An 11,589-nucleotide genomic window follows, 5' to 3' on the forward strand; every position below is an offset into this window, starting at 1 on the left:
CTTGAAACACAAAGCAATACAAATCTTGTGATACAGAGAACGCCACTGGATTGCTTCTTTTAGCCCAAATTATTAGTGGAGGCTAAAGAATGGGGAAATATTTAGCAATAGCCCTATCAACATTACACCAGCACAGTCACTCATTGAGGGTGGGGGGTTGAGGAAAAGTGGTAGTCATGGTAGTCTTTGGATGCCCTGCTATTTTCTTAGACAATCCTGAGATCAGAGATAATGACTTTAGTGCTCTCTCTCTCTCTCTCTCTCTCTCTCTCTCTCTCTCTCTCTCTCTCTCTCTCTTTCTCCCTCTCTTTGGGTTCATGATATAGGGTCTTTGTTGGGGGTCACCTGATTCTGATTTATGTTCCTACAGATGCTACATGTGAAGCTAGTGGAGATGGAGAATGACTCTTCAGTGACTGGGTTCATTCTTATGGGATTAACAGATCAACCTGAGCTCCAGTTGACCCTATTTATCCTATTCTTGGTGAACTACACAGTCACTGTGATGGGAAACTTGAGTTTAATGGGTCTCATCTGTCTGAATTCTCATCTTCACACACCAATGTACTTTTTTATCCTCAATTTGTCCTTCATTGACTTCTGTTATTCATTTGTTTTTACCCCCAAAATGCTGATGAGCTTTGTCTCAGAAAACAACACCATCTCTTTCCCAGGATGCATGGCTCAGCTATTTTTTTTCTGCCATTTTGTTAATTCGGAGTGCTATGTGCTGACAGCTATGGCTTATGATAGGTATGTTGCCATTTGTAGGCCCCTGCTGTACACAGCAGTCATGTCTCCCAGGACTTGTTCCCTGCTAGTGTTAGCTTCACACTTGATGGGACTCTCTACGGCTATTGTCCACACAGGATGTATTATCGGGCTCAGGTTTTGTGATTCTAAAGTCATTAACCACTACATGTGTGATACATTCCCCCTCCTTGAGCTCTCCTGCGGTAGCAGCCATACCAACGAACTTGTTAGTTCTGTTTCTGTGGCTGTAGTTGTTGTTGTATCTAGCCTCCTTATTGTATCTTCCTATGCTTTGATTCTTATTAATGTTATTCATTTGTCATCATCTAAGGGTTGGTTAAAAGCTGTGAGCACATGTAGTTCTCACATAATAACTGTTGCACTGTTCTACGGATTTGGTCTGCTTGCTCATATCAAACCATCATCTGCAGAGTCTGTGGTTCAGAGAAAATTTTTTCAGTAGTTTATACTTTTGTGCTGCCTTTGCTGAACCCCCTCATTTACAGTCTCAGGAACAAGGATGTCAAACTTGCGGTGAAGAAAACACTGAAGAGAATCACAGTCTAAGTGAACTAGTAGGGATGTTGACATCATACATGTCTCCAATTTGGCTCTTTATCTTTATTTATTTCCCATATCAAATTCCTTGTATGATGCACTTTCCTCCTCCTTAATTTTACTTCTATAATAGTTTTAAAGACAAAAAGGAATAGTTCTACTCTAATACCCTTTTGTCTTTTTCCATGAAATGAGATTAGTTACATTTCTTTTATCTCTATGCATAGAATGGAGTTACAATTCTGTGGGTTTATTTATGGTCTGGAAATTTGTCTTATGAGAATGTGGTCCCAACTTACTCCTGTATCCTGTATTGGATACAGACCCTAGGATGATATTTTTTCATATTTCTCTATTATTTATTTAGAGAATGTGATATACAAGTATTATATATACATCATTTGTAACACACTTTGCTTCCTCAAATTCCTCCTGTTTCCCCACCTCTGTCTCAAATTCATGAATTCTAATTTAATTTAATATATATGCACACATAACCATATATAATGGCATATATACTTAGTTTGTTTAGTGTTACTTATATTTATATACTTTTAGGGCAACTATACAGGAACAGATAACCTATCAGAGACCTCATCCCTGGAGCCTGGAGAAGACTGAATTAGTCTTTCCACAATGATTTTATTGCCTATAACTCTTTATCTAGAGTGTGAACTTGTGAGGTTTCCCACATCCACAGTTGAATGTTAGCTGTTGCTACTATTATTGTTGTGCAGGGCTTGTTTAGGTAGTCATAGTTTTGAGACTGTATGAGTACAATTATCTTTTGTATATAGAAGACACTATCTCAAGACAGATATCCTGGTCTTCTAGATCTTACAATCTTTTCAACCATCATCCTTGATGTCCTCTGAGTCTAAGGTGTAGGGGTTATAGTTAATTATGTATTCATTGGGGATGAGCAACCCATGACAAGTTGTTCTCTGAATTTTGGTTTTATATTTTTCTTTGTTTTCTGATATATTTTATCCCATTCAAGGAATGCTGTGGAGTCGATTAATTTCTAAATAAGTTCATCTCCATTTTGCTCTTCAGAAAGAATTCTGAAAATCCACTTCCTGTTCCATGGCATTAATTTCTTGTATTTATTTTAACAAAGAAAATGGATGACAAAAATTGTACACTGTAAAGTCATCAATACTTTCATAACTTTTCAGCATCTTTTTTTTTAATTTATGCAATGTTTATTTTTTGGTGTGGTTGGCCTTAAATACTCATTTGTGCTTTTTTAAAGATTTGTTTCTTATAGTTACATGTATGGGTGTTTTGTGTGCATAAGGCCTGTACATTACATGAATGTAAAACAAAAAGTCCAGAAGAGAGCATCAGATTCCACATGACCTTGTAGTAGAAGAGGCTTTTAGCTGCTCTCTTGGTCTTTTGGGAGAAAAACAAATACTCATAAGGAGAAGCCTTCTCTCCAGGACCTGCACATGACTTTAGTCCAGCTAGTCATATGTGCTGTGTTTGTTGGACTAAATCATAATCAACCAATGAGAGAAGTTTTATGAGGCCCAGGCATAAATGCATGATGTAGGTAGGCTAATTGTCTTAGGATGCCAAGTGTCCATGGAGGTTTTCATGTGTTCAATATCCTGCTCCATTATCACTGATTATCATGGTTACAGCAAACCCCCCAGACCTCATCCTGGATGACAATGCAGATTAGGGCCATCTGATGAAATCTAGATGGGAGAAGACCCTCCTGGTGGTGGAAGTGTGCTTAGGAGTCCTTGATGCTTCAGGTAAGCAATGTTTGGAGGAAGCTTCAGACTAGCCAGAGTGGATGGAGTCTGCATAGAAGCCACATGCCTCTGACAGAGAGCTTGTCTGTGCAGTTCTAGATGGTGAGATTGTTGATACTGGTCTTTTACCACAGCAGATCTCAGAGTATAATGAGGAAGGATATCTTCTAGATGACTGTTTTATTCTTGTGAAGCTCCTATGGACTGGACTGACTTCTGACTCTAACACTGAGTAAGAGAGGTAATATGTGCGGGATTAACCCCGTGGGTTCTCAACTGTTACTGTCAAAGCAGGGGGAACAGAATCTACTCCGTATGAATAGAGGACATATATACACAAAAACATCAATATGGAAACAAAGCTTATTCAATTCCATACATGAGATGATCAGCCTGAGAGATGGCTTAGAGAGTAAAGGTATCTGCTGTCAGGCCAGCAATGTGTAAACCTAGGTAATCTATTGAGCCTTGGGCAGTAGATCAGTATTTATCCAGGGTATACAAATTGACTTTGGACTCCCATCCAACGATGTGAGATGAACTCTCACCCTGAACTCTTGGGGGAGGGTCTAAGCCCTGCCCTGGATGAAATGACAGACTAAGGACACCCCCACAGAGGGCCTCACCCTCCCTGGGGAAATGAGGGGATATTGGGCGGGTTGGTGGGAGTCCACGGGAGGAGGAGGGGAAACGGAGAGGGACCTGGAATTGACATGTGAAGCAACCTTATTTCTAATTTAAATTTAAAAATAAAAAATATATTTATAAAAGTTAACTTTGAGAGAAGCAAGCATTGAAGTCCCAGTTTGCCCAGGTAACTTGGTCAGGGATATTTATACCTACAATTTTTAGTTTGATCAGGTAATTATTTTTAGTTTTTTTTTATTTTCCAGTTTAAATTTGGATAAGAAACAAGGTTGCTTCACAAGTCAGTTCCAGGTCCCTCTCCCTTTCCCTCCCCTCCTCCCGTGCCCTCCCCCTAACCCCCTCCCCGTTATCCCCTCATTCCCCCAAGGAGGGTGAGGCCCTCCATGGGGGTGTCCACAGTCTGTCATTTCATATAGGGCAAGGCCTAGACCCTTCCCCAGGAGTTCAGGGTGAGAGTGCACCTCACATTGTTCTATGGGAGTCTAAAGTCCGTGTAATTTTTATTCTGGGTTTTTAGATATCTGCCTTTAATTATAATACTTATTCTCTTGGATTAATATTCAATTTTTCTACAGATATTTGAAGCTGTATTAGATTTCATTCCTGCCTATGACTTTCTTCAAACCCAACTGATAGTGTTGTGGTGAACTGATAATTTGTCCTGAAGATAAATGGAATTATCATTAGTTTTTTCACAGGATCACCTATGGTTACTCAACCAAAGACTATGACTTCTCCTCCCTTATAGTGTGGTGATATATTGTTTGTACAAATAAAGCTTTCATGAAGATCAGAGGGTAGAGCTATCCACTAGCCATAAAGGTCTGAAGGTCTGTACAGACAGACAGAAAGAGATATGACTGGGCAGAAAGAGGGAGTGGTAAGGCAGGAGGAGACAGAAACTCAGTCTGTTTTCAGCTGGGAAGTTGAGTAGGTAAGGTGGCTATGATTTTGCTGCCTTGTCTCTCTGATCTCTCAGCATTTTCCCATATATCTGATCCTGTAATTTTGTTATTAATGTCTATTAGAACTCCTGTTACATGTTAGTGCCCAACTTAAAGACACAAATTCACCAAAAAGTGCCCCTTTATTGTGGCTTGGCAGCCACTGGCACAGGCCAGAACTGCACATGGAACTCCAGCAGGAGTTACCACCCTGCCCAGCTAGGTTTTCTTTACTTTTTCCCCCAAGGCTCTGAGTGAGTTTGGGATTTTCCTGTTGTAGCCTCTCTAAAAGTCTCTAGCTGACACCCAATTTCCAGAAGTGTCTGGGCTCCAAATGCCACAGTATTTATCTTCCCTAAACTGGCTGTCTCTGCCTTTAGACAGTTTCTGCCACACCTGCTTCTTTTGAACAATCCCGTATGCATTTTTCAGATAGTCAGGTCTCCATTCTCTTTCTCTCTTTTTCTCTTACGCTTTCTTCCTCCCTCCCATGCCCAGGGTTGTTGATTTTTCCCTCAACCCTCTCTTCTCAGGCTGCCACACTCAGCTCATGGCTGTATGCTACCAGCTGCACCTGTCCTCACAAGTCTGTATACTGCCTGTATTTTCCAACTAGACATGCTACATCATCTTCCTCAGCAATTTGGAGAGATGATTGGGAATTAATATTATCAGAGGGATTTAGTTAAAAGATAGAGAGATAGTTTTTCCTCACATTAAAAATGAGAAATACTATTACAGTAGAGGGATTTAGGTTTCTGTATAACAATCTGTACAGTTTGAAAATTGAACAATTAAATGAGAGAATGACTAATTGGGTGGGACTTATGTGATGCCAATTATAAACATTATCAATTTTATCATTTTGTTTTATCTCTAAAATGTTGGATAATCTGAGTGCTAAGGTACAAGTTTTAGAAAAACTTAATAGAACAGATCATAAGATATTCAAATGCAGACAATGGAATTTAATTGGGAACCAATTTCAGTGCTAAATTATAAGGTTAGAAAGCAACAGCGTAAGGTTTAAAAAGAACCAACTTTAATTTATCCAGTCAACTTACAAGACCTGTCAAATGACAAACACCCCCAAGGCTGTACAAGAATTAAATGAAGTCCTATGGAAATGATAGATTTGAGGAGACTCAAGCACGTGATAGTCTCATATGGCATGTATTCGCCTTTTGTGAAGTAGATGTTAAACTCGTGGTCAGCTTTCCCTAGATACTGGAGAGACTTGGTGAAAGTTGTTTTAGAGACTGATCTTCAATCACAATGGAAGACCCAGTGGAAAGATGAGGTTAAGCCCTTTGAACACTGAACTAGGTCTAGAGGTAAGGAAATCTCCAAAGACCAACTTCTTGGAGAGAAGTATTAGGTTGATATACAAAGGCAATCTCTATATGATGAACACATCCTGGATTTATGCTGGACAGAAACTTTTCACAATTGAGACAGAATTGGGGAAGTAGGAAAGAAAACTGAGTAATTTACTAAAGATATACAGGGCCCAAAGGTAGCCTTCATGGATTTCTTACAAAGACTGACTTCAGTAGTAAATAGAATGATAGTAAATAGACAAATAATAATTGAATCTCTGGCTTTTTAAAATGCTACTGAATAATGCCAAGGGACAATTAGGCCATTAAAGGCAAGATCAGTACCTTTGGAGAATAGATCCAAGATACAATCAATGTTCAAACTCATGATGATATATGGATAGGAGAGGTGATCTCCAGACATTTGAAGAAAAGTTGAAGTGTCAAATGTTTCAGTTGTGGCATGAATCATCACCTAAAAAGTAATTGTAAACAGGGAACCCCTGGAAATATGTTTTCTCTAAGCATAATTCAAACTGAACACACCTCCCTTCTTGATTCTACAGAGTATGCTGCAAAGGCAGGCATAGAACATGTGGATGTAGTTCAACAAGGTAACCCTTTGCTGTCAGGAAACATCGTGATGGGCCTCTCATAGACCCCCATGCCAAATTCAGTTCAGTAATTTCCTATAACATGAAAATTCCTTCCAAAAGCAATTCAAGAAATTAATGCTTAGTATAAGAAACCATAGTGCTCTGGATGATAGAAAAGCTATCGAAGAAAGAACAAAAAATTCACAATAAACCATAAAGCAAATATTTTGACAAACTTCTATAAATGAACAAAGGCCAAAATTAAAAATATAAATAAATGACTATGTCATTGAAGGCCGTTTAGACACAGATGCAAATGTTACAATAATTGCACCAGAGTCTTGGAATCTAAATTAGCTTCCTAAGGAAGTAAACGTTCTGCTTTTAGGGATTGGAATTTTATCTCATGTAAAACAGTGCATGAAATATGTTCATTATATAGGCCAGAAGGACAGAGAGGAAAATTAAAGCCATATGTTGCTGATATAATAATGAATTTGAGGGTGCATGATTTATTTGCTGGAATGTAATACTCAGATTAACAAGCCCCAATCTTAGAAACAAACCATAAATTAATGTATGTTTCTGAGAAAAATATTAGAAGGCATTATAAAGAACAGGGCCCAACAGCTGCTGATATTCTAAATGCACCAACATCCCTACCTTTAAAATTGTTGAGAGACAAATGGGCTGTACAATGGCCTTTAACAACAGAGAAACTGTAAGCTTTAGAACAGATGGTACAGTATCAACTTAATGTTCAGCATATTGAAAAATCAACCAGCCCTTTAGATTCTCTTGTATTTCCTGTTAAAAAGAAATCTGGAATATGAAGAATGGTAACAGATCTAAGAGGTGTCAATAAGGTGATTCAGCCCATGGGCTCTCTACAGTCTGGAATTCCTTTGCCTTCTCTATTGCCTAAAGGATGGCCTCTTATAGTTGTCGATTTATAAAATTCTTTTTTGGATTAATTTCTTTTATTATTTTTTAATTTAAATTTAAATTAGAAACAAGATTGCTTCACAAATGAGTTCCAGGTCCCTCTCCGTTTCCCTCCCCTCCTCCCGTGCCTTGCCCCAAACACCCCCAATAGACCCTCATTTCCCCAGGAAGGGTGAGGGTCTCCATGGGGGTGTCCATAGTCTGTCATTTCATCCAGGGTAGGGCCTAGACCCTCCCCCAAGAGATCAGGGTAAGAGTTCATCTCTTATTGTTGGATGGGAGCCCAAAGTCCATTTGTATACCCAGGATAAATACTGATCTACTGCCCAAGACTCAATAGATTACCTAGGCCTCCTCACTGACACCCGCATTCAGGGGGTCTTGATCAGTTCCATGCTGGATTCCCAGGTTGATGCCTGGGAATCAAGAGCTAAACCTTGTCAGGTCAGCTGATTCTGGGGGTGAAACCAGCCCAGTCTTAATGCCTTTGGTCATTAGTCCTCCCTCTCTGTCACTGGATTTCTTGAGTTCAGCTCAGTGCTTAGAGCAGTGGTAGTCTGCCAATTCTTCCATCAGCCACTGAATGAAGTTTCTGTTTTCCAGACTCTCTGGCCATGGGATTGCAGGCTGGCACTCCCCAGATCTATGTCTAAAATCCATATATGAGAGAGTATATGCCATGTTTCTCTTTTTGTGACTGGGTTACCTCACTCAGGACAGTTTCTTCTACTGCCATCCATTTGCCTGCAAATCTCAGGATTCCATTGTTTTTTCTGCTGAATAGTACTCCATTATATAAAAGTACCATATTTTCTCTATCCACTCTTCAGTTGAGGGGCATCTAGGTTGCTTCCAAGTTCTGGCTATTACAAATAATGCTGCCATGAACAAAGTGGAAGAGGCATCCTTGTTGTATGAATGGGAATCTTTTGGATATATGCCTAACAGTGGAGTTGCTGGGTCTTGTGGAAGGTTTATTCCAATTATTCTGAGGAATTTCCATACTGATTTCCAAAATGGCTGAACCAGTTGGCACTCCCACCAGCAATAGAGGAGTGTTCCCTTTTACCACATCCTCTCCAGCATAAATTGCCATTGGTATTTTTTTTTAGCCATTCTGACAGGAGTGAGATGGTATCTCAGAGTTGTTTTGATTTGCATTTCCCAGATGGCTAAGGATGTTGAGCACCTTCTCAAGTGCTTCTCAGCCATTTTAGATTCCTCTATTGAATATTCTCTATTTAGTTCTGTAGCCCACTTTTTAATTGGATCCTTTGGTGTTTTGGAGACTTGCTTCTTGAGTTCTTTGTAAATTCTTTGGAGATCAGCCCTCTGTCAGATGTGGGGTTAGTGAATTGTTTCCCCATTCTGTGGGCTGCCTTTTTGTCTTGCTGATTGTATCCTTTGTCTTACAGAAGCTTCTCAGTTTCAGGAGGTCCCTTTTATTAATTGTGGATCTCACTGTCTGTGAGACTGGGGTTATGTCCAGGAATCTGCCTCCTGTACCAATTCTTTCAAGGGTACCACCCACTGTCTCTTCTAAGAGGTTCAGTGAGGCTGGATGTATGTTGAGGTCTTTGATCCATTTGGACTTAAGTTTTGTGCATGGCAATTGACATGGATCAATCAGCATTCTTCTACCTGCCAGCCTCCAGTTATGCCAGCATCATTTGTTGAAGATGCTTTCTTTTTTCCATTGTATATTTTTGGCTTCTTTGTCAAAGATCAGATATTCATACATGTGTGGGTGAATATCAGGGGTTTCAATTCAATTACATTGTTCTGCCTGTCTATTTTTGTGATAATACCAAGCTGTTTTCAGGGCTATAGGTCTCTATAATAGAGCTTGAAGTCAGGGATGGTGATGCCTCAGGACGTTGCCTTGTTGAACAGGGTTGTTTTGACTATCCTGGGTCTTTTGTTTTTCTATACAAAATTGATTATTGTTCTTTCAGGGTCTGTGAAGAATTGTGCTGGGATGTTAATTGCAATAACATTGAATCTGTAGATTGCTTTTGGCAGGATTGGCATTTTTACTACATTGATCCTACCTATACAAGAGCATGGGAGATCTTTCCATTTTCTGAGGGCTTCTTTAATTTCTTTCTTTAAAGATTCTAAGTTCTTGCGATACAGGCCTTTCATTTGTTTGGTTAGCATTACCCCAAGGTATTTTATGTTGTTTGTGGTAATTGTAAAGGGTGACATTTCTGTGATTTCTTTCTCAGCCCTTTTATTATCTGTATATAGTAGGGCTACTGATTTTCTTGAGTTGATCTTGTATCCTGTCACTTTGCTGAAGGTGTTTATCAGCAGTAGGAGTTCCCTGGTAGAGTTCTTTGGGTCATTTATGTAAACTATCATGTCACCTGCAAATAGTGAAAGTTTGACCTCTTCCTTCCCAAATTGTATCCCCTTGATCCCCTTTTGTTTTCATATGGCTCTGGCTAGAACGTCAATTACAATGTTGAAAAGGTAAAAAGAGAGTGCACAGCCTTGTCTTCTTCCTGATTTTAGAGGACTTGCGTTGAGTTTCTGTCCATTTAGTTTAATATTTGCTGTTGGTTTGCTCTTTATAGCTTTTATTATGTTTAAGTATGTCCCTGTTATCCCAGATCTCTCCAAGACCTTTAACATGAAGGGGTGTTGGATTTTGTCAAAGGCTTTTTGAGCATCTAGTGAGATGATCATGTGATTTTTGGTTTTCAGCTTGTTTATATGGTGGATTACATTGATGGATTTTCATTTGTTGAACTATCCCTGCATCCCAGGGATGAAACCTACTTGATCGTGATGAATGATTGTTTTGATGTGTTCTTGGATCCGATTTGCCACTATTTTATTGAGTATTTTTGCATCAATGTTCATGAGGGATATTGGCCTAAAGTTCTCTTTCTTAGTTGTGTCTTTGTGTGGCTTGGGGATCAAGGTTATTGAAGCCTCATAGAAAGAGTTTGGCGAAGACCCTTCTGCTTCTATTGCGTGGAATAATTTGAGAAGAATTGGTATAAGCTGTTCTTTGAATTTCTGGTAGAATTCTGCACTGAGGCCATCTGGACCTGGGCTTTTTTTGATTGGGAGACTTTTGATGACTGCTTCTATTTCCATAGGAGTTATAGATCTATTAAATTACTTATCTGTCCTTGATTTAATTTTGGCAAGTGGTAGCTATCCAGGAAGTTGTCCATTTCCTTTAAATTTTTGAATCTGTTGAGTACAGGTTTTCAAAGTATGACCTGATGATTCTCTGAATTTCCTCAGAGTCCGGTGTTATGTCCCCCTTTTCATTTCTGATCTTATTAATTTGCATGTTCACACTCTGCTGTTTGATAATTTTGGACAAAGGTTAGTCTATGTTATCGATTTTCTCAAAGAACCAACTCTTCGTTGCATTGATTCTTTGTATTGTTTTTCTAGTTTCTGCTTTATTGATTTCAGCCTTCAATTTGATTATTTCCTAGCATCTACTTCTCCTGGTTGTGTTTGCTTCTTTGTGTTCTAGAGCTTTCAGCTGTGCTGTTAATTCTCTAGTATAACTATACTCCAGTTTCTTCATGTGGGCACTTAGTGGTATGAACTTCCCCTGTAGCACTGCTTTCAAAGTGTTCCATCGGTTTGGGTATGTTGTGTCTTCATTCTCATTGAATTCTAGGAAGACTTTAATTTCTTTTTTTATTTCTTCTTTGACACAGGAAGGGTGCAGTTGTGGATTATTCAGTTTCCATGAGTTTGTAGGTTTTCTGCAATTTGTGTTGTTGTTGAATTCTGATTTTAACGCATGGTGGTCTGATAAAATCCATGGAGTTATTCCAATTTTTTGAAGCTGCTGAGGTTTGATATATTGCCAAGTATGTGGTCGATTTTTGAGAAGGTTCCATATGGTGGTGCGAAGAAGGTATAATTTTTTTTTATGTGGATAAAATGTTCTATAGATGTCTGTCAATCCCAGTTGGGAATTACTTCTATTAGACCCTTTGCTTCTTTGTTGACTTTCTGTCTGGTATTCCTGTCCAGTGGTGAGAGTGGTGTTTTGAAATCTCCCACTATAAGTGTGTGTGGG

General features: G+C 39.1%; 1 pseudogene; it reads left to right on the forward strand.

The window, feature by feature from the left end:
- Nucleotides 1-358: 358 nt before the first annotated feature.
- On the forward strand, nt 359-1,320 carry LOC101831039 (annotated as a pseudogene).
- Nucleotides 1,321-11,589: the final 10,269 nt, after the last annotated feature.

This window comes from Mesocricetus auratus, unplaced genomic scaffold, assembly GCF_017639785.1.
Source record: "Mesocricetus auratus isolate SY011 unplaced genomic scaffold, BCM_Maur_2.0 Super-Scaffold_100022, whole genome shotgun sequence".
Taxonomy (NCBI): Eukaryota; Metazoa; Chordata; class Mammalia; order Rodentia; family Cricetidae; genus Mesocricetus; species Mesocricetus auratus.